The sequence below is a fragment of the Chiloscyllium plagiosum genome, chromosome 2 (assembly GCF_004010195.1).
Source record: "Chiloscyllium plagiosum isolate BGI_BamShark_2017 chromosome 2, ASM401019v2, whole genome shotgun sequence".
Classification (NCBI taxonomy): Eukaryota; Metazoa; Chordata; class Chondrichthyes; order Orectolobiformes; family Hemiscylliidae; genus Chiloscyllium; species Chiloscyllium plagiosum.
In genome coordinates this window covers 43,187,980-43,210,413 of record NC_057711.1, presented here as the reverse complement: position 1 = coordinate 43,210,413, position 22,434 = coordinate 43,187,980, and the positions used below count along the sequence as shown (strand labels likewise).

Below are 22,434 nucleotides of genomic sequence, written 5' to 3'. Positions count from 1 at the left end.
TCCACCACATATTTATAGTAACAGGGGAGGCATCCGAGCACACAACATCATAGAATAACTCTGGTACAAAGAGAACCATTTACCCATTATTTTTGTGCTGATCCTCCGAAGGAATGTTTCACCTACTGTCAATTACTGAAAGTAAAAGTAAAGATAAATCTTTAAAAGAATCTTGCAGACTTTTTAAAAGCGACCAAGGGCAATTTAGTACACGTAGGAATTAATCTGAGCAGTTTACATTGATCAATTTCTAGAACACAGGAAGACAAGTATTTAATTAATATTCATCATATGATTAAAATAGGTACTTCTGCTTTTACTAACCAATTTGTTTCTTATTGTTTGCATGGGAATTGGGTAATCATCCTTAGCGTGTGGCTTGCTCAGTAACATCCGGACAAGGCCAGCTGAGGATAGCAGATTTCCTTTCCTAAAGAATTTTAGTACACCAGATGGACTTTTATGACAATCAATGATAATTTAATAATTGCTAAATTTTGTTCTAAATTTTGCTAATTTGATTTAAATTCCACCAGCTGCCATGGTGGGATTTGAACCTGTTCACTCAATCATTAGCCTTGTTGCAGTGATTGTAATGAGATCAGCCAGTTGGACCTCGTAGAATATGAGTTCCCTGATTGGGGTTATTAATTTGTCCAATCAAGGAGTCTGGCTGACAGATAAGAGCAGGAGTGTCAGACATCCTGCTCACTTTGACAGCTGGCTCTGAAGGAGCTAAATCAGTGTCAAGGACTCTCCACGTGTAAATAAAGGGTGACTTGATAACAGAATACTGCTATCTCTGTTGAGCTATTTCACTGGATTATTAGTCCAGTGAATTACTGATACCCTTCCAACTCCTCCAAAAGTCTTATTTTAATCATTAACTTTGTTTGTCTCTCCACAGAGACTGAAAATTTCCAGCAGAGTCATCTTTGACTACTTACCGCATGTTGATGCTGCCAGACCAAGTGGAGGCAGGCCAAGTGGAGAGGCACAGACAATGGATAACCTCACCAATCAAAGATGACTGCTTGTGAATCTTCTTCAGGTTGTAAAATATCAACTCATGCCTAACGATTGTCTGAGAAGACCAACTGAAAGGCCACAGAAGCCTGGAGGTCACAGATGAGGTAAACAACTTGGAGTTATCCATTGCTGAATGATTTACTATATTTTGCATGTTATAGTGTCCAACATTTTTGTGGTGTGGGTGAGCAGATGATGCATGTCAAGTGTCAGATTGCTTACTTGCAGGCCACTTGCAGAAGAGAGAATGAAGCTGACATTTCACACTAACAAATGGGTAGTGTTGTAGAACAGAGGGACCTATGGGTTCAGATTCATAATACTTTGACAGGATGTTTAAAAAGGCATTTGGCATGCTTGCCTTCATTGCTCAGTCCTTCAAGTGCTTGAGTTAGGATGTTATGTTGAGGTTGTACAGGACAACCTTCTGAAATGTACTATCCAGTTCTGGTTGCCTAGTTATTGGAAGGATATTATTAAGCTGTAGAGGGTTCAGAAGAGATTTACCAGGATGTTGTCAGGTATGAGAGGTTTGAGTTATAAAGAAATATCGGATAGGCCGCGACTTTTTTAACTTGAGCATTGGAGGTTGAGAGGCAACCTTCTCAAGGTTTATAAAATAATGAGTGGAATAGATAGAGTTAATGGTAGCGGTCTTTTCTCTGGAATGGGGAATTTAAGACAAAAGACATTTTTACAATGAGAGGAGAGAAATTTAAAATGATACGAAAGGCAAATATTTGAGAGGGTGGCATGTGGAAGAAGCTTCCTGAGGAAGTGGTGGATGTGGAAGCAATTGTAAGATTTAAAAGACATTTCCGATAAGTAAATGAATAGGAAGGTTTGAAGGGTTATGGGCCAGGAGCAAACAGGTGGGACTAGTTTAATTTGGGATTATGTTCGGCATGGACTGGTTGAACCGAAGCGTCTGTTTCCACATTATATGACTTTATGACTCTATACATGACCCTGAGGCATTCTGAGGGTTTTGTTTTGCAAGCATCAATGTGAACACAAAAATGGACAAGTTGGTCACACATATCAGCTTGATATTTTCACAGAATATTCTTGCCAATGTTTGCTTTGCATGGGAAGAGGGCACAAAGCTCGTGAGAGCTCACAGGCTGGTTTGTGTGGATTGCCTGACATTTGAGTTGACAGATCCACCATGAAATGGCCATTAATGTTGGTGTTGGATGTTCTAAAGGGATGAAATGTTACACCCTCTGAGGCACCCCCCCCCTTCCCCCCCCTTCATTGGCGAAGTGGGTCCCTCAGGGCCAATACCTTGGTCCCACTTAAATCTTTTCCTTACCTGGTGCAATTCAATCCAAATATTTTTCCTGAACACCTAAGAATAATGGTGTGCACAATATAAAATTGCAGTTGACTGTGTTTCTAACAAGGTCAGTAGCTTGTTAATTATGAAAACCGTGTCAAAATGATCTTTTGAGTCTTCCAGCTGGAAACATCGAGTTGAAATTTAAAAAGACTCTAAAGCCACACTCCAGTGTGTTGAACACACAACGAAAGATGGCTACACAATTGGTATCAATATATCTTCCAGCTCTAACACCATTGAAACAAAGTCAGTCAGACTGGGAAAAAAAATCACAGAAGCCAGTGATCTCAGAAATGTGTAAGAGTCATATTCCCTCTCCTATTTATGCAGTATTCAGAGTCTTCTGACTACTCAACTGGTTGGAGACAAACCATTAGACATTTAGGCCCTGGCCGAAAGACACAGATTCCAGATATGATCTCATCATGCTTCATTTAGAGTGCACAGTCAATAATCTTGTATGGATCCCTGGCAAATAGAGAAAGAAGGTTATCTGATTAGATTACCTACAGTATGGGAACAGGCCATTTGGCCCAACAGGTCCACACTGACCCTCCGAACTGCAACCCACCCAAACCCATTCCCCCACCCCATCTTTACTCCTGACTAATGCACCTAACAGTATGGGCAATTGAGCATGACTAACCTGCACACCTTTGGACTGTGGGAGGAAACCAGAGCACCTGGAGGAAACCCACGCTGACACAGGGAGAATGTGCAAACTCCACACAGTCGCCCAAGGTGGGAATCGAAACCGCCTCCCTGGCATTGTGAGGCACCAGTACTAACCACTGAGCCACCATGCCACCATTGTGAAGCAACCAGACTTTTATCTTTTCTGATTTCTCCATAAAGTAAGATAACCAGCAGAGATGCTGAAGGTAAAAAGAATGTCTTCCTTCCTCTCTTGCTCTCTCCTCTCTCTCTCTCTCTTTCTCTCTAAGTTTTTCAACCTTATATCCTGATTGAGACTACTCCAGTTGCTGCAGCCAGCCAGAAGTGAAACCAATAGCTGTGTCTTGAGAATACAGAGAAATTATTCTGCTGCATCTTTCAGTTGCCTCGACACCAAGAGCATCTGGATCATCAAGGAAATGCAGTAGAGCTGACTAAGACAGTTTTAAGACAGGCAAGTCACCAACATCCATAAACTGTATGACACTTTAATTTGTAAAGTCATTGAAATGTACAGCATGGAAACAGATCCTTTGGCCCAACTTGTCCATGCCAACTGGATAACCTAAGTTAATCTAGTCCTATTTGCCAGCATTTGGCCCACATCCCTCTAAACCCTTTCTATTCACTCATCCATCCAGATGCCTTTTAAATGTTGTCATTGTCCCAGCCTTACCAGACTTGAACTTTAATCTATATCTCTCCACTCTGATCTATTTGAGTGCTTACATTTCAAGCGTATGTGCAAAAGTTTGAGCAGAGTTTATTGTGTTATTTCAACCAGGTTATTTGTAATAAAAGCTGTTATCTTTTCTGTATTAAGATGCATTGGCCATTGTAAATGTGGGTTACAGGGATAGGCTCTGAATGGGATGCCTTCCAAGAGTTTGTGCAGACTCGATGGGCTGAATGGCCTCTTTCTGCACTGCAGGAATTGCAGTTCTAGTCCTGAGAAAGCATCGCCACTGCTTTCTTTGGGGAGATGGTTTTCTGATCGTCAACCTCCATGACTGGCATCCAGTAAAGGAAGAAAAGTTGGTTCCTGAAGTTCGGTGCCTGATCAGTTGGGTTTTGCAGCTTGGATGGCTGAGGCGGTTTTGTCCCTGATAGAAAAGGTAAGCATGAGCAAGAAGCTCAAAATAGAGAAGTCAATTCCAAAATTCCAAAAATAAAGACTCTCAATGCCATTGGAAAGAGGAGGAAAAGGCTTCTTAAACAGCATTATGCAAACACATGTCCACTGCCATCAAGAATGACATTGATCACTATTTGCTGCTGCCAGACTGGTCACCATTAGTGATTTACACCTCTATCTGGCAAGTGTGCTGGAAGGGTGCAAATCTGCCAGGATGCTGTCCCCTTGCACTTATCACCAATCATGCTCTTGGTTCCATCTTCAAATGTTGTCTCCAAGGGACAAGAAATGTTCTGCACAACTTGTACAGGATTCTGTTGCAAAAGTAATGTTTAAATGTGTCATCACAATATTTCATCCAAGTCTTTAGCTGACAAAATTCATAAGAAAAATATCTTATGTGGCAAATTATGTGAAGTTATAATTCCAACAGTGTGAACAAACGCTAATGTATTTTTTCATCAATCAAGCCTAATGATCCTTCTCAGCACTAACTATAGTTAATCTGTCAGTGAGTGAAGTGGAATTTTTGACTATTTACTAATGTCATATTTTAATATGCAAGCATTTGGAGGAAAGGTTTAAAAGCACAAAGCATGCATAATTCATAAAATAACAAAATACAAATTACCTTTAAAAACCTTTACACTATAAATCTTTGGAAATATGACTTTTTTAATGTAAAACTTAATGTTATTCATTGGTATGTTCTATCAGATGATTTCTTGATGAAGCATGGTACAAAATACCCTCGAAGAGAAAAAGAATGTTATCCACAAAGGTATTTACCTGTAGTTAGTAACAATGAATTTAAAATCATCAGTCATCATTAAAAACATCCATGCTTGATTTTTGCAATATTTTGTAATTGCTGCTGCTAAATAATAATCTCCAGGCAAACAAAATGTTCTGGGTGTGACTTGTAAAGACATTTGACAAATCTGGCTGTATGAACTTGTTAGAAGCTGTTGAAGAAGCAGTTGTGCTGTTCCGACCATTACTACTGCTTGATAAATGCAGAAAGGTATAAGAATGAGTAAAACAGCTACCTTTGACATATAAGGTCTTCTTCAGTTCAATAATGGAGCATTTTACGTAGCATTTTATACCTACTCTGAAATTAAAAACTGTTAACGTTTGATTATTGCCCATTTTTATGTTTCAGGATGTTGACGTGTTGATACATCCATTCGTGCTTCCTCATGATTTTTGAATAAAGCCAAGTGTGGTCTGATTGCATAGAGGAAGGTGCTTAACAATGTGCTTTGTTAGTACACTTTTCAGCTAACTTTCAGTTCTCAAAGTTAATGTACGTCTCTTGAAGGGAAGCTCTAATGAATTGAGAAGCCTACTGCTGTCTTGTAGTGCCACTATTGGCAACTCGCCAAAAGAAACACCAGGCTGGAGAGACAGGACTTGGCAGTTCCTGGGTGCAGCATGTATCATTAAGGATCAAGGAACCTTTCATTCCTGATGCTAAGTGAGCCAAAAAGTGAAAGGAATGTGCACCTGGATGCAGGGTCGATTTTCCTCCACGATTGCTTTCCTTTAAGCTTATGTGAGATTCCAGTTCAGGTTAAATGCCAAATTTTACTGGTAGACGTGCAGCAAGTTATTTCCGGCTCTGATTTCTAGATGTCAAATTTAAAAGAAATTTGTTCAGGACTTCATTCTTTCAACCCAGGTCCATAAATGGACCTCCATAACACAGAGAAAACCCTGTTTTTGATGTTAGTAAGTTTTTTTGGCATTCGTGCAGGAAGCACAGCTTGCGAACACCTATGGGCGCAACACTCCCTCTTTTAGATGCAATATGTTTCTCATTCAGTCTGTGTGAGGCTGAAGCTGAACGTATGACGGAGATCGGACACTTGGTATCCAGGGTTCTGCATGTCTCACTGTGTGAGGGAATGTGTGCAGCCCTCACCTGCAAGGTATGCCATCATTTACTGTTCTCAGAAATAAGAACCTGTTTTGCTCCTTCTGTCCCAACATAGGTCATTTCCACCCAAAGCGGTGGTCCCATCTGCTGGTGAGACTCTGGTCACTGTGGCTGCCTTCCTAAAAATGTGAAGGCGGATGCAGGAGGACAAGAGCCAGGAGCAATAGCAAGCTACAATAGAGGACCAGCATCACCCAGCTCATGCAGCGATCACAGCTGCAGGACCTTTCTGGATGCATGGAGTCCTCAGGAGGACAAGAGTTTTTGAAGATGAACATGGTGCAATTTTAAAGCAGTCATCATATGTCCCAGACAAGGTGATGGAATTGTTGGCTGCTAGACTGTGACATGAGGGCTGCAGGAGGGCAAGTGAAGCCATTTTGTGAGTGGATCATTCCAGGGAATGACGGGTGACCTGTGTGGGATGTTGCACTCATGCACCCACAATGCATGCGTAGAGTGGCTGATGCCATGTGCGGCTGATCACATCAGTTCAATTCATTTCCCAATAGCGAGATCAGTGCTACAGTCGAGCAGGGAGATTCAGCAACATAACTGGCTCTGCCCAGGCACAGGGTTCCACTGACTGCACACATGGTACTGAGGGTCATATCACAAAACTGTGGAATTCATCAACAGGAACGGGTTCCATTTTATTCATCTCCACATGTTCTGTGTTCACAGTTACCACTTCCTGGAGGTATGTGCCCACTACCCTTGCAGCTGCCATGACTCCGACATCCTGGAGCACTGTCATGAACTTGGTGCATTTGAGCATTCAGGGACTTTATAAAGCTGGTTACTGGGGACGAGGGCTACCTAGTTTGACCATGGCTTATCACACATTGCACAATGCCCTGACTGATACTGAGTGCAAAGGCATTACCACCTAGGCTTTATTCAGGCCTTTATGGAGCAGATAATTGAGCTGTTGAAGATGTGATTCTATTTCTTGCAGGGGTGCGGGAGGGTGCCTCAAATTATAGTCTGGATGGAGTGTTCCCCATCATCCACATATGCTGTGCTCTGCACAAGTGGAGCAGACAATGAGGCACTGTGCTACGATACTGAGGAATCATGGGAATGTGAGTAGCCTTCCAAAGGCTTTTGGGGAAGTGGAAGTTCTTATCCATGACAGAGCTCAGCTGCTTTGGGCTTAGCAAATCAGAGAGGACCTGGTTGATTGCTGTTCCAATAGATGAGAACTTGTTGCAGCAAACCATTATAGAATGTAAAATAGTCAGTGGTTACCATGTCAGCATTTCATTCGATTGTGTGGACCACCTGCCTCTATTAGTTTTATTTATGCTGTTTTTGTTGGCTTTAAATAAAAACTCCTATTTGGAATTCTCCAATTGTTTGGCTGTGATGTTCTCCTGCTGGGCAATGGCAAGATCTGTGTCCATTGGACATTGAGTATAGAATATCCATGACATAGTGTTTGATTAAGCAGCAGTTGACCAATGACTGGCAAACTGTAGGACTTGGGAATGCACAGCAGGTCACACAGCATCCGAGGAGCAGGGAAGTCTAAATTTTGGACCAAAACCCTTCATCAGGACCTTTCCACTCCTCAGATGCTATCTGACCTGCTGTGCTTTTCCAGCTTTACGTCTATTGCCTGTTGCTTCCAGTATCTACAATCCTTAATCTCACTGAACTGTGTGATTTGATGGTTAAACAGCGATGGAGGTGAGAGAATGCAGTTGGATATGTATGGGAGAACCAGCCATTCCAGCTGTATATGGTGAGCAGCATGGCTCTTTGGATGCTGTGCTATTATCTTACCTGGGCAACGCTAGATTGCCAAAGCTTGTCTCGACGCACAGGTGGCTTTTGAATATGTCACAGTGGTAGGAACGCTGGCCTTCCAGCAGATACTTGGTGAGTAGCACATTGTTCTGGAATTGGCATGCTTTACATGGGGCTAGAATCATGTGGAAGGGGAGCTATAGTGACAAGGTAGGTAGTTAATGAGGCAAGAATGAGGCGAGAGATCTTACTCGGTGATGTATTAACCAAAAATGCAAAAGGGGAATTGACTATAACACATGTCCTACCACATTAGCAGCTGATTTGGATGCCACTATCTCTGAAAATTATGAAGAAACTCTGACCATTTGTAGAAATATCATGATACATACTGAAAATTTTAATAACTGGCCATACAGATTTACTATAAATAGAATTCTTTATAGAGTCTTAGAGTCATAGAGATGTACAGCATGGAAGCAGACCCTTAGGTCCAACCCGTCCATACCGACCAGCTATCCCAACCCAATCTAATCCCATCTGCCAGCACCCGGCCCATATCCCTCCAAACCCTTCCTATTCATATACCCATCCAAATGCCTCTTAAATGTTGCAATTGTACCAGCCTCCACCACTTCCTCTGGCAGCTCATTCCATACACGTACCACCCTCTGTGTGAAAACGTTGCCCCTTAGGTCTCTTTTATATCTTTCCCCTCTCACCCTAAACCTATGCCCTGTAGTTCTGAATTCCCCGACATCAGGGAAAAGACTTTGTCTATTTATCCTATCCATGCCCCTCACAATTTTTAAACCTCAATAAAGTCACCCCTCAGCCTCCGTGCTCCAGAGAAAACAGCCCCAGCCTGTTCAGCCTCTCCCTGCAGCTCAAATCCTCCAACCCTGGCAACGTCCTTGTAAATCTTTTCTGAACCCTTTCAAGTTTCACAACATCATTCCAATAGGAAGGAGACCAGAATTGCATTTATTGGTTTATTGCACTGTTTAATGCCTTCTTCACTATCCTATCTACCTGCGACTCCACTTTCAAGAAGCTATGAACCTGCATTCCAAGGTCTCTTTGTTCAGCAACACTCCCTAGGATCTTACCATTAAGTGGATAAGTCCTGCTCAGATTTGCTTTCCCAAAATGCAGCACCTCACATTTATCTGAATTAAACTCCATCTGCCACTTCTCAGCCCATTGGCCCATCTGGCCCAGATCCTGTTGTAATCTGAGATAACGTACTTCACTGTCCACTACACCTCCAATTTTGGTGTCATCTGCAAACTGACTAACTGTACCTCTTATGCTCGCATCCAAATCATTTATGTAAATGACAAAAAGTAGACGACCCAGCACCGATCCTTGTGGCACTCCACTGGTCACAGGCATCCAGTCTGAAAAACAACTCTCCACCACCACCTTCTGTCTTCTACCAATCCAAACCAAAGCATCCTCCTGGTGTCTCCAGTGGATTTAGGTAATAAATTGATCACTAAATGGTTTATTGCACTGTTAAATCTTTTCTTCATTAATATAAACCTCATTAATTAGCTTTATCACTCCATTTTGTCCCATCAAAATTTTGATTTGCATGGTCAATTTAGGAAGGGGTTTATCTCTTTATAGCAAAATATTCAAGGACAAAACCACTTTAATCCAGTTTGTAATAATTTAATTGTGAAAAACAGAAATTTGTGGATTTAAATAATAAAGGTACATATGAATGAGGAAAAAGAAAGATAGTTTGAAATTCCAAAGGAGTCATAGAATCCAAATGGAGATGGCTTCACAAATAAAGGGGGTCAACAAGCACCAAGACAACATGTGCATGACATGAACTTTCATGTGACCTTGATGCTGGGTTACCAAAGCATATGGGAAAATACAGCCTTCTTATCCCCTTTCACCCATCTTATCTTATTTTTAGTGTTAGACCTAACAGCAACATTTACATCCAAAACAAAATATGTTTTTAAAAAAACTCTCCTCCTCCATTCCTTGATAATGAATTTATATTTGAAGAAATAGTGACAATCTGTTCACCAAATTAAGAGACTTTCTTTTTAGATTTTGGTACTTTGAAACGAATTAGAAGAAAGTGAGGACATAAAGATATTCTTATACTGAAATCTGAAAATCAAGCAGAGAAGGAGGACTATTGGAAATCCACAATTGAACAAAGCTAATCACCAGACATTATGTCTTCTGCTCATTTCTTAGCTTGCAGTCCTAACCTGTTGTCCTATCACTCCTGTGCTCGCTGATCCCGATTGGCTCCTAGTCAAGTAAAAGTCTTGAGTTTCAAATGTTCAGAGAATCATAGATTTCCTACAGTGCGGAAAGAGACTGTTTGGCCCATCAGGTCTGCACTGACCCTCTGAACAGCATCCCCAGACTCAGACTACTACCTGATCCCATAAAGCTTACTCACCCTGGACACTATGAACAATTTAGCATGTGAATTATATCATGACTTATTATGACATACAAGATAATACAGACTGGACAGAGAATTTTGAAGAATGTCTATGCCTTTTATAGTGGTAACTGAATCTTTGGAGAGAGTTGAAAACTCTTTGATATTTATTCAACCCCAGGGCATTTATCAAATGTTACAGTCATTGTAAAAATAAAATGCTTGCTGGACTACAAAACTCATTCAACTTCTCCAGTCAGGAGTTACTTTGGAATCAATGCAGTAATTCTGGTAGAAATTGTTCCAAGGCAACTACACTACTGTGAGATTACCCTTTACTGGAGCGTTCAGCTGCCATATAGTCAGGTGAACGTTTGTATTTGAGTAAAAATGTCTTGCTGAAATCATATACGATTTTAGTAGGACCATACCTGGAGTATTATGCATAGATTTGGTATCCGTATCTAATAAAGGATATATTTTCTTTGTAAGGTGTCCACAAAGGTTAACAAAATTGATTTCTGGGATAAGTGGGCCGACCACTGAGGAAGGATTAGGTGCAATGTGTCTAGATTCCCTTTGTTGACATGTAATATGATCCACCTTCACTGTGGAGGACAATTGCCACAAATTGCCATGGAATCAGGGAGAAGGATCACCAGTATCTTCCCCAGAGAATTAATGTTGAACAATAAACGTTGCAGTTCAAGACTCCACCGCAATCTGAAGGCATATTTATAGAAATTCTAATGTATATACTAACATGTTGAAATAGCAACCTGTGTTTTAAGACAAGATTGTCCATGTTTATCCCTGATTTGGAGGAGCTGGTGTTGCACTGGGGTGGGCAAAGTTAAAAATCAGGTAGGCGAAAGTGAGTACTGCAGATGCTGGAGATTAGAGTCAAGAGAGTGGTGCTGGAAAAGCACAACAGGTTAGGCTGCTTTCGAGGTGCAGGAAAACCGATGTTTCGGGCAAAGGCCCTTCATCTGGAATGAGGGTTAAAATCACACAACACAAGGTTATAGCCGAACAGGTTTATTGGGAAGCACTATCTTTCGAAGCGCTGTTTCTTCATCAGATGGTTGTAAAGCAGGACTATAAGATACAGAATTGATAGCAAAAGATTAGTCAGGGACATTCGGCCTAGGGGTTTTGGGTGACCATCCTCCAACGCAGACTTTGGGACAAGCAACAATGCAAGGTAGCCGTGCAGAGGCTGATAGCCAAGTTTGGTACCCATGAGGATGGCGTCAACCAGGACAAGTGATCCCACTGCAACACACACACACACACTCTCTCTCTCTCTCTCTCTCTCTCTCTCGTAGCCACACACATACACCTCCCATACGCACACGCATGCACGCACCCTCTCGGATGCTTACACCCCATCACACACACCTACACTCTTTACCAAGTTTGCACACACCGCAAACACACACTCTGTCATGTGCATACACACACCCACATGCACACACTCACTCTGTCTCTCTCTCCTGCACATGCACACACATACATGTTTATGAGGTGAATTTGTATTTGCAGAATTATATTTACAGATACATTCTATTTTTCTCAAAAAATGCAGAACCTGCAAGCAGTCAATCCATATATATTTGTAAATTCCACTTGGGAAATAGAACCAATCTGACTCAAGATTTGTCTGACTCACAACTTTCAGACATTGTTTGAGCTGAGATGTCACCTTTTGTTATTAAACCTTAAATTACCTTGAGAATGTGACTTAAAGAAATTCTGGGATTTACATATTAAAGAACCGAAAGCAGCAAATCCATTCGAAAAGATGAAAGACTGAACAATCTAGGTTAGTTCAATGTATCATTGTATCACTGTAATCTTTTGCTATAAGTTCTGTGTCATTTGGTCCTGCTTCACAACCACCTGATGAAGAAGCAGCGCTTCGAAAACTAATGCTTCCAAATAAACCTGTTGGTTTACAAACTGGTGTTGTGTGACCTTTAACCATGTTTATCCTATTTTCCTTTGGCTGAGTATCACAGGCCTGTAGCTTTCTGTGAAATCTTCCTATTTCTAAGATACATGATGAAAACCAACAATGACTCCTCCATTGCTTTCTCCTTTTAATTCTGAGGAAAGATTTGGTTTCCTCTTGGTTTGCTCCCAAAACATTTGGTAACAGCAGAGTGGAGAGGAACATTATCAATCAAGCTTCTGTCTTTTCACTGTTATACAACATGTTGTCACAGCAACATGTTAAATCAGTGCACCATTCCTTCATAGTAATATTTCATTACTGTGTTTTGCTCATCATTCACTCAACCTATGCACTCATAATCTATGATAGCTTAGAACTGCTTAATTAAATTATTGCCTTTCATTCCACTCTCAGCCCTATATTATCCTACTCAACACGCATCTGCTAATGTGGATTATTTCTTCTGTTCAAAATTCATTTGGAAGTGTGGTGAGGTGTGAGAGTAAGCCCCTTTATGTGACCATGCTTGTTGTGCTAATGAATCACCACTGTTTAATTTTTTCTTTTAAATTGCAATAATTACACTAGTCATAAAAGAACAGAAAATAAAGGATGCTCACCACAAAAAGGATGAAGTCATGAAATAGCAATAACAATTCTCAGTCATTAAGAACAAAGAACAAAGAAAGCTACAGCACAGGCACAGACCCTTCAGCTCTCCAAGCCTACTCTGATCCAGATCCTCTACCTAAACCTGTCGCCTATTTTCTAAGGATCTGTATCACTCTACTCCCTGCCCATTCATGTATCTGTCAAGATACATATTAAATGAAGCTATCATGCTCGCCTCTACCACCTCCGCTGACAATGTGTTCCAGGCACCCAGCACCCTTTGCATAAAGAACTTTCCATACATATCTCCCGTAAACATTTCCCCTCTCACCTTGAACTCGTGATGCCTAATAATTGAGTTCCCACTCTGGTAAAAGTGTCTTGCTATCCATCCTGTCTATACCTCTCATGATTTTGTAGACGTCTGCCTTTCTAATGAAAATAATCCTCAACTACTCATCCTATCTTCATTGCTAGCATCCTCCATACCAGGCAACATCCTGTTAAACCTCCTCTGCACCCTCTCCAAAACATCCACATCCTTTTGGTAATGTGGTGACCAGAACTGTATGTAGTATTCCAAATGTGGCCAAACCAAAGTCCTATACAACTGAAACATGACCTGCCAACTTTATACTCAATGCCCTGTCTGATGAAGAAAAGCATACTGTATGCCTTCTTGACCACTCTATCGACCTGTATTGCCTTCAGGTTACAATGGATGTGCGCACCCAGACCTCTCTGTACATCAATTTTCCAGGGCTTTTCCATTTACCGTACAGTTCACCCTTGAACTGGATCTTCCAAAATGCATCACCTTGCATTTGCCCGAATTGAACTCCATCTACCATTTCTCTGCCCAACTCTCCAATCTATCTATATTCTGCATTCTCTGACAGTCCCCTTCACTATCTACTACTCACCAATCTTAGTGTCTTCTGCAAACGTGCTAATCAGACTTCTTATACCTTCCACCACATCATTTATGTATATCACAAACAACAGTGGTCCCAACACAGATCCCTGTGGAACACCACTGGTCACAGTTCTCCATTTTGAGAAACTCCCTACCACTACTACTCTCTCATTCCTGCTGCCCAGCCATTCTCTATCCCTCTAGCTGGTACACACTGGACCCCATGCCACTTCACTTTCTCCATCAGCATTCCATTATCAAATTCCTTACTGAAGTCCATGCATGTGACATCTACAGCCCTTCCCTTATCAATCAACTTTGTCACTTCCCCAAAGAATTCTATTAAGTTGCTGAGACATGTCCTTCCCTGCACATAACCTTGTGGCCTATCACTGATATGCCCATTTTCTTCCAAACATAAATAGATCCTATCCCTCAGTATCTTCTTCAGCAGCTTCCCTAGCTCACTGGTCTATAATTACCTGGATTATCCCTGCTACCCATCTTAAACATGGGGCAACATTAGTAATTCACCAGTCCTCCGGGACCTCACCCATGTTCAAGGATGCTGCAAAGATATCCGATAAAGCCCCAGCTATTTCCTCTCTCACTTCCCTCAGTAGCCTGGGATAGATCCCATCTGGACCTGGGGACTTGTCTACCTTATGCCTTTTGGAAAACAAACACTTCCTCCCTCCTTATGCCAACTTGGCCTAGAATAATCAAACATCTATCCCTAACCTCAACATCCATCATGGCCCACTCCTTGGTGAATACCGATGCAAAGTACTCATTAAGAAGCTCACCCATTTTCTCTGACTCCATGCATAAATTTCCTCCTTTGTCCTTGAGTTCGCCCAACCCTTTTTCTAGTTACCCTCTTGCTCCTTATATACAAATAAAAGGCTTTGGGATTTTCCTTAACCCTGTTTGCTAAAATGGGACATCAAGTAGAAAGTCAGAATAAAAGGAAGGGTCCAACCAGAATTATTCATAAACTTTCCCAAAGTGGAAAAACAAAGCGGAATTATCTCAATTTATATTGCACAATAATCCTTGATACACCATGATCAAGAATATTTATGTGACTGTAGGCTAGATTTTCATCATACAAGGAGGAAACAGGTGCCATTTCTGTTTCTGTATAAGCTATGAATGTACATTTAGGGGAAACCTGAATGAAGTTAACTCGTGTGAACCAATGTGGAGACATCCACTTAATGCTCAGGAATGGAAATGGAGTCATTCAGATCTCTGAGGCAGCCATCATTGAGGCTGCTGACTTTCCAGAAAGAGAGGGGATTTATGCCAAAGCTGCGCCACAGGGACGTTAAATTTCACAGGCCACCTGGAGGCCTGGCAAGGAGTGGCAGAAGGAGAGCATGTCATCATGAGGCAGGGATACCTCTCTGTGCAGTGTCATTCTCCTTAACATCCAATTACTCCCTGTTTCTTAACTCCTGTTCCTCTGTTAATGAGCTGTATCCAACTGAGGTCACACTGTTCTCAAGGTTAACACATCCTTGAGGGCCATGTAACAGAGAACATCACAAACTACCACAATGACCTAGTCTAGTGATGGGTAATCTCAAATCCCAGGATATTCCATTGGGGGGGTTTGTTAATCTCCCAAAATGGTAGCTGGGGGAATTTAAATTCAATAAATTAAATCTGGAATAGAATGCCAGTCTCCATAATGGTGGTCATGAGATTATCATCAATTGACATAAATAACTATCTGATTCACTCCTGTTCTTTTTTAAAGGAAATCTGCAAACAATGCCTGTCCTGCCTATATATGACTCCAGACCAAAAGCAATATAGTTGCATATTAACTCACCTCTGAAATGCTGAGTTGAAGGGCAGTGGGGGATGGGTCTTGCCAATGATGCACAATTCCATGTCATGAAAGAATGAAACAAAATTGTAGCTACAATTATTTTTCAAATTCATGGACACAGAGACACAGATGGATTACATTTATAAAAAAAAGTGCAGAGTATTTAAATAACTTGACATTATCATAGACCTTATCCATTACTTTTTTAGATTAGATTAGATCCCCTATGGAAGCAGACCCTTTGGCCCAGCAAGTCCACACCAAGCATCCAAAGAGTAACCCACCCTGACCGATTCCCGTACCTTAAATTTACCCCAACTAATGCACCTAACACTATTAGCAATTTAGCATGGCCAATTCAACTGACTAGCACATCTTTGGATTGTGGGAGGAAACCGGAGCACCAGAAGGTAACCCACGCAAACACAGGGAGAATGTCCAAACTCCACACAGACAGTTGCCCGAGGCTGGAATCAAACCTGGGTCCCTGGCGCTGTGAGGCAGCAGTGCTAACCATTGAGCCACCATGCTGGAGCACTGAAAAATTATTATTTTTTTAAATTACCTGAGAGGAACTGAGAGGAGGGATGGTCCCAGTTTCTCAGTAGCACTAAAAATCTTTGATAATCCCTATTCAATCCCCTTCTCATGCCCCTCACCCTCCAAATCATCTGATCCCACTAATATTCCTGCACATCACAATACATTGCCTACATATTTAAAGTAGAGAGATGGACAAGTGAAGAATTCAGGGTATAGGCAGATGATTGATCACTAATGATGGAGTGCAGAATGAGGAAGTCAACAGAATGGAGAACTGGAGGAAGATAAATGCAGGAGATGTTTTTCAGGAGAATCAGGAAATAAAACAGTTTCAAATCAAGTAATTAAACATGGTCATACTTCCATGCTTTATCTCTATAACAGCTATTTGCAACATAAATTATTGACAATATGGTAGATTACCTCATCTTATATGTAAATTAGATCTAATTAAAATGCAACGGTAACATGCTTTACTTTTTAGCATAACAGAAATCAACTCTGGAGGTTTAACAAAGATATATAGAACACAACAACCTGTTTCATATTACCATAATGAACTCATGCAAATTAGATTTAATGACATAATTTATTGAACGTGTTGCTCTTATTAGTTCCAAGTTCCACACAGAGACAGAAATGTGTTTTAAATCTTTATTAAACGTGTTGATGAATTTATACCAATAATACTTTTTCTTTCACCTCTTAATATCAAAGTGAAACATAATTACTCTGATGAAATACTGGTAAACAGCTGGACATGATGATCTCAGCAAAACATTGTAAATCCGGACTTTCCTCTATTATTGTACAGTTAGACATTTCCTAAATTGGATAGCATATGCTATCTAGTGAAAACATTTTATTTTCAGTATTTTTTGATGGGTTAGGTATTAAAAAATAGCAAGTACATTGACTATGACTTAGTGGTACCAACACGTACTTCAAACATGCATTACTTTGAATATTGATCACAATTTGATGTAATTATACTAATTTCCATTATACTAATACTTATATGTTGAATGACCTTTTGCAACTTGCAAATAACATCTAACTGGGTGACTCAATGCACATGCCCCGTGCCAATGCACAACGGTTTTTACATTGCATTAATGAAAAGCTAGCAGAGTAATTGCAGTTAAACTGTACCAAATTAATATGGAGTCATTTATTGTTTAAGTATCATCAAGTGGACTTCAATTCGCTGGAGTTTCATAACAGTCAAGAGTTAACTTCAATGGGAAACTTAACCAGATGCAACAGAGTAAAATGTGTTACAGTGAGTCAGTAGCCCGTTTTAAATCTGTCTAGGTTTATTTGGATGTTAAAATTAGGAAAGATGAATAAGGGGAGATAATTTGCTATTTAGTATGGCATTGAAATTTGCCAAGGACACAACAAGTGGACAACTTGACAAATATACTAAGGTGTGAGGGATGAATCTTTGTAAAACATATACAGGTTAGTAGACTGGGAAAACAAAGCCAGATACAAATTATTACAATGAAAAAGAGTTGAAAAATTTTTGGATGAAAAATAATGGCTAAGATCCGGGGGGTCTCAGATTTTAAAAAAAGTCTTTAAATACAAATTGTCATGGCTCCTCGACATGCACAAAATCAGTTATGTGTTTGGTACGCACTCCAGAAGGTGAAAACTTGAGTTTCAGCTCATTTTAACATTGGCCCACAGCTCCATAATACTGGTCATCATCAAAGCCCTATTGACATTTGAAGACAGTTTGAGCCACACCAGTTTGAGTTGGTTTTGATAATGGCCTTCAAGCAGGGAAAAAGGAGACCCATGAGAGCTAAGCGACGCTGGACCAGCAGCAGCAGCAGCAAGAAACATTGTTATGCATTTAGAGAACCTGGCTCCACATTAATTAGGTTAAAAAGAAAAAAAATGTACTGTTTAATTAGCAGCTTCCAGAGGTCTACTTTAATTTAACAGATTATTTCTCTGAAAAACAAACAGCGGTAGCAACTTACATTTGGCGTGCATCTATTGTTGCTGGATCATAGAATAAGTGTTCGGTTCCCAATTAGCATGTAAAATCATAGAAGCATGGTACAGCAAAGATCCTTCAGCCCTTCAAATTTGCACTGACAAAACTACTCTACACCTATACTAGTCCCACTTTCCAGAACTTGGCCATAACCTTGAATGTTATGACATTTCAAGTGCTCATCCAGGTACTTTTTAAAGGTTTTGGGGTTACATGTCTTAACCAACATCCCAGGCAGTGCATTCTGAACGACCACCATCCTCAAATCATTTCTAAACCTCCAGACTTTCAATTTAAAATTATGTCCCTGTGGTATTGACCCTTCAACTAAGGGAACAGTTGCTTTCTATTTACCCTGTCTGTGCCTATCATAATCTTAGACATCTTAATCAGGTCCCTGTTCAGTCTTCTCTGCTCTAAAGGAAACAACCTGAGCTTATCAGGCCTCTCTTCCTCGCTAAAATATCCATCACAGACAACATCCTGATGAATCTCCTTTGCACCCCCTCCAGTGCAATCATATCCTTTCTATAATGCAGTGACTAGAACTGCACACAATACTTCAGTTATGACCTAACCAAAATTCTATAGCTCTAACATAACTTGCCTGGTTTTATAATCTATGCCATGACTAATTATGGCAAGTGCCTGCTATGCCTCCTTAAGTACCCTACTAAACTGTCCTGCTGCCTTCAGGGGTCTGTGGAAAAGCACCCAAGATCCACACATTGCTCTAAGCCTCCTAACGTTCTGCCATTCATTGAGTACTCCCTTGTCTTGTTACTTCTTCCAAAGTGCATCACCTCACGCTTATTACAGTCATACTCCATCTGCCCCTGATTTGCCCATCTGACCTGGAGAACATAGAACATTGTAGCACAGGAACAGGCCCTTCAGCCCTCCAAGCCTGCATCAACACATTTTGCCCTCCCATACTGAAACTGTCTTCACTTACAGAACTTGTATCCCTCTATTCCCTTCTTATTCAAGTATTTGTCCAGGTGCTTCTTGAATACTGCTGTAGTGAATGCTTACATCACCTCTTCTGTACAGTGCGTTCCAGGATCTCACCACCCTTTGTGTGAAAAGCCTGCCTCATACCTCTCTTTTAAACATCCCCCCACCATCCCCCACCCCACATCTTGAAGCTGTGTCCCTAATAACGGACACCTTCACTCTGGGAAAAAGCCTCATACTTTGCACTCTATTCATGCTATTCATAATCTTATAAACTTCTATCAGGTCACCTTTCAGCCTCCTGCGTTCCAGTGAAAACAGTGTATCTAACCTTTCTTCGTCACTAAAATGGGCAATGGTTCACAGTGACATTTATGGTATTTTTCCTCATTTTGCACTTGAATCATTTTCCATCTGAGAGTGAAAGGTCATACTCGGTGGACACAATTCTGTTGAGGTACATGCTTATCTTCCAGCATCTCTTAATTGCATCTCCTTAAATCTTACAAATAGTGTGAATACCACAGTAAAATCCATGCTCCACAGTTCCAGGACATAACTGTATCAAAGTCTTCCCTATGACTGGATGAAAAGTAGTAACTAAAGGAGATTACATATCCTTCCAAAAGGAAGGAAATGTATGATCCTCTTCTCCTTTTAATACTCATGTCATATTCAAACCTTGGAACACAGTCTTAATGATATATTATTCCATCTTTAGTGTAGCACCAGGAGATAACAGGAACAGCTATTTCAATATGAGTTAATTGTCAGCTTTATATTCTAATGAAGCTCCTATCTATCAATCAAGGTCTTCCTTCACCATCAATGTTTCCCATTATAAGGAGAAGTCAAAGTTTAACTGTTTGTGCCCATATTAGAAGTGTAATGCGAGAACAGTTTCAAAAATTCATACTTTACCATCAACAGGAGCTCAAAAAGCAAAACATTCTGCAATGGCATTTAAGTATACATGTTTGAGATTGTGCTTTAACTGATCAGAGAAATGAACACTTTGCGATTTGCATGCACTAGTTTAGAAACAATCAGGAACAGTAATAAATAAAGCACATGTAGTGAATCCTTTAGACATAATGGATTGAACTTTAAAAGCTGCCAGTGAAGTTCATGCATGAGGCTTTGGATAAGCAAGAAACTTGAAAAGAGGAATCAGGAGATCAGCAACTTTTGGGGTGGCATGTTTTGCAGCTCATCCTTCATCAAAAATGGATTCAACTTAAATGAAGTCACAATGGAAAATGCAAAAGAACATAATGCAATTAAAGAACAAAAGACCATTTTGCAAATGAAAAATTTCAGAAACCAGCCAATGCCTTCCAGCATTCCTAGGGACCTTGACATTCTGTCCTAAGCACAATGATTGACTATTTCAAAATACTAGCCCAGAGATAGGTGACAAAACCATCAGATTACACAACAGATCATCAGGTGAAGGCCATAACTAACTATCTTCCTGATGGGATATCCCCAACTGGTTTTGCTCTAGGGTGAAGAGGGATAAACTTGCATCATTCCTTTAATGAACCTCTCTCGACTGAACACAATGAAGTTAATTTAGAAAGATTCTTTCCAATCCCTCCCTTTAAATATATATGTTATTTAATGTATATGTTATTTATAGGGAGCCAAATCAATTCTACTTTCTTAAATTAAGGGAGAGAATTCATTGGCCACTAAATGCTAGAACAGATCTTAAAATGCGTTACGCGTATACACAGGTTAAAAATGTGAATTTGCAAAAAGGTAACAATTAATCAAACTTGTCTCTGGGCCCCATTAAGAGTCTCACAAAATCACAGAAGGGTTACAGAGTAGAAGGGAATCAATGACCTGTTGTGTTTGCACCAGTCCTCCAAAGGAGAATTTGACCTATTGCCATTCTCCTGCCTTTCCTACTGCATTTACATTTGTTTTTGTCGTTTGGCAATAACTTGGGTGACAGTAGAGATGTGGACATTGATAGTAAAGCAAGTGAATTCAAGACCCTTGGGTCCTCTGTTAGCTGAAAGGTTGAGGCCTGTTTCCTTCTCAACAGTGATTTCCCTGCCTGGCCTTTCCTCCAGCATTCAGAGTGAAAGAGTGTTTTCCTTTATTTATTATCTGAAGTGCAGTGTGTCACAGGTAGTAGCTTTCACGGCACACTATGCTAATATATCAGGCCAATAAAGCACGTAGATCAGAGATTGCAGTTGGTTTTTAACCTGCTTTGCCATACATTCCTGGAAGGGTAAAGAATAATCATGTATGCAGTTGGGTCACAAGCTACAGAGGATGGCATTATGCAGATGGTGAGGAGCATTACTCTATCCCTCGCTAACTCTGAAGCCACAGGAAATCACATTCCGGCTTATCTTGACTTGGTTATCTCCCTATGATGTTTTCATGTCTAAAATTCCCTTGACACTTCAAATGCAAAATTCCATGCTTCCCTTCACATGGATTTTCCAGACAGCTACTAAATTTTTAATTTTTTTAAAAATCATTTATGTCTTACTTAAAAGTTCAATATGTCTGTAAGTAAGTAAAGTTTCAACTCATCCTAAGAGCAGACAAACTGATAAAGTTGGAGCAGACGTAAGACTTTCAAGTCCTGCTCTGTCAATCAATCAGATTATGGCTGAAGTATTTGCATTTTGACTTCTGCATTCTCATACAACTGAAAATCCTATTTAATTCCCCCTTATTGCACTGCCATCTGAGGTAGAGTTCCAATTTTGCAGAACCATTGAGATAAAAATAAATCTTTATCCCTGTCCCAAAAGGGTAATTGTTAATTTTAAGCATTGCTTTCTAGTTCACAAGAGGGAACATTATTTTCACGTCTACCATTCCAAGAGCATTCGGGATTTTAGAAACCTCAATCAAGTCACCCCTCACTCTTCTAAATCGCCGTGGAAATAAGTCCAGCCTATCCAACGCTATTCTTAGATAACCTGTTCATTCCAGGCATCAATCTAATAAACCTCATAAGAACCATTCCAATGTATTTACATATTTCTTTAAATAATGTTATGGAACAGACTAGACCCCCTCAAAATATATTAAGAAGGTAGTCTAGACCCTAACTTTTTCTCATTTGTCAGGTGCTGTGTTACAGATGCAACTCGATTGGTCACATTACTCGACGTTCAGCAAAACACAATTTATTCAAACACCATAGCTGAAATACAATAAAAGAAAGAAGAACTTGGAATAATTTATTGCTATTATTAAATAGCTGCTCCAATGTAATAATATCCCATAAACACACCCTTGACAAAAAGGCAAATTCAGAAAACAG

The 22,434-nt window shown here is 40.3% G+C and overlaps 1 long non-coding RNA gene across 1 annotated transcript; it reads left to right on the top strand.

Moving 5' to 3' along the window:
• Positions 1-734: 734 nt before the first annotated feature.
• Positions 735-7,295, top strand: LOC122565454. Its single transcript, XR_006316180.1, has 3 exons — positions 735-774; positions 908-1,133; positions 6,179-7,295. It is a non-coding gene; the product is annotated as an uncharacterized LOC122565454 (long non-coding RNA).
• The last annotated feature ends 15,139 nt before the right edge of the window (positions 7,296-22,434 follow it).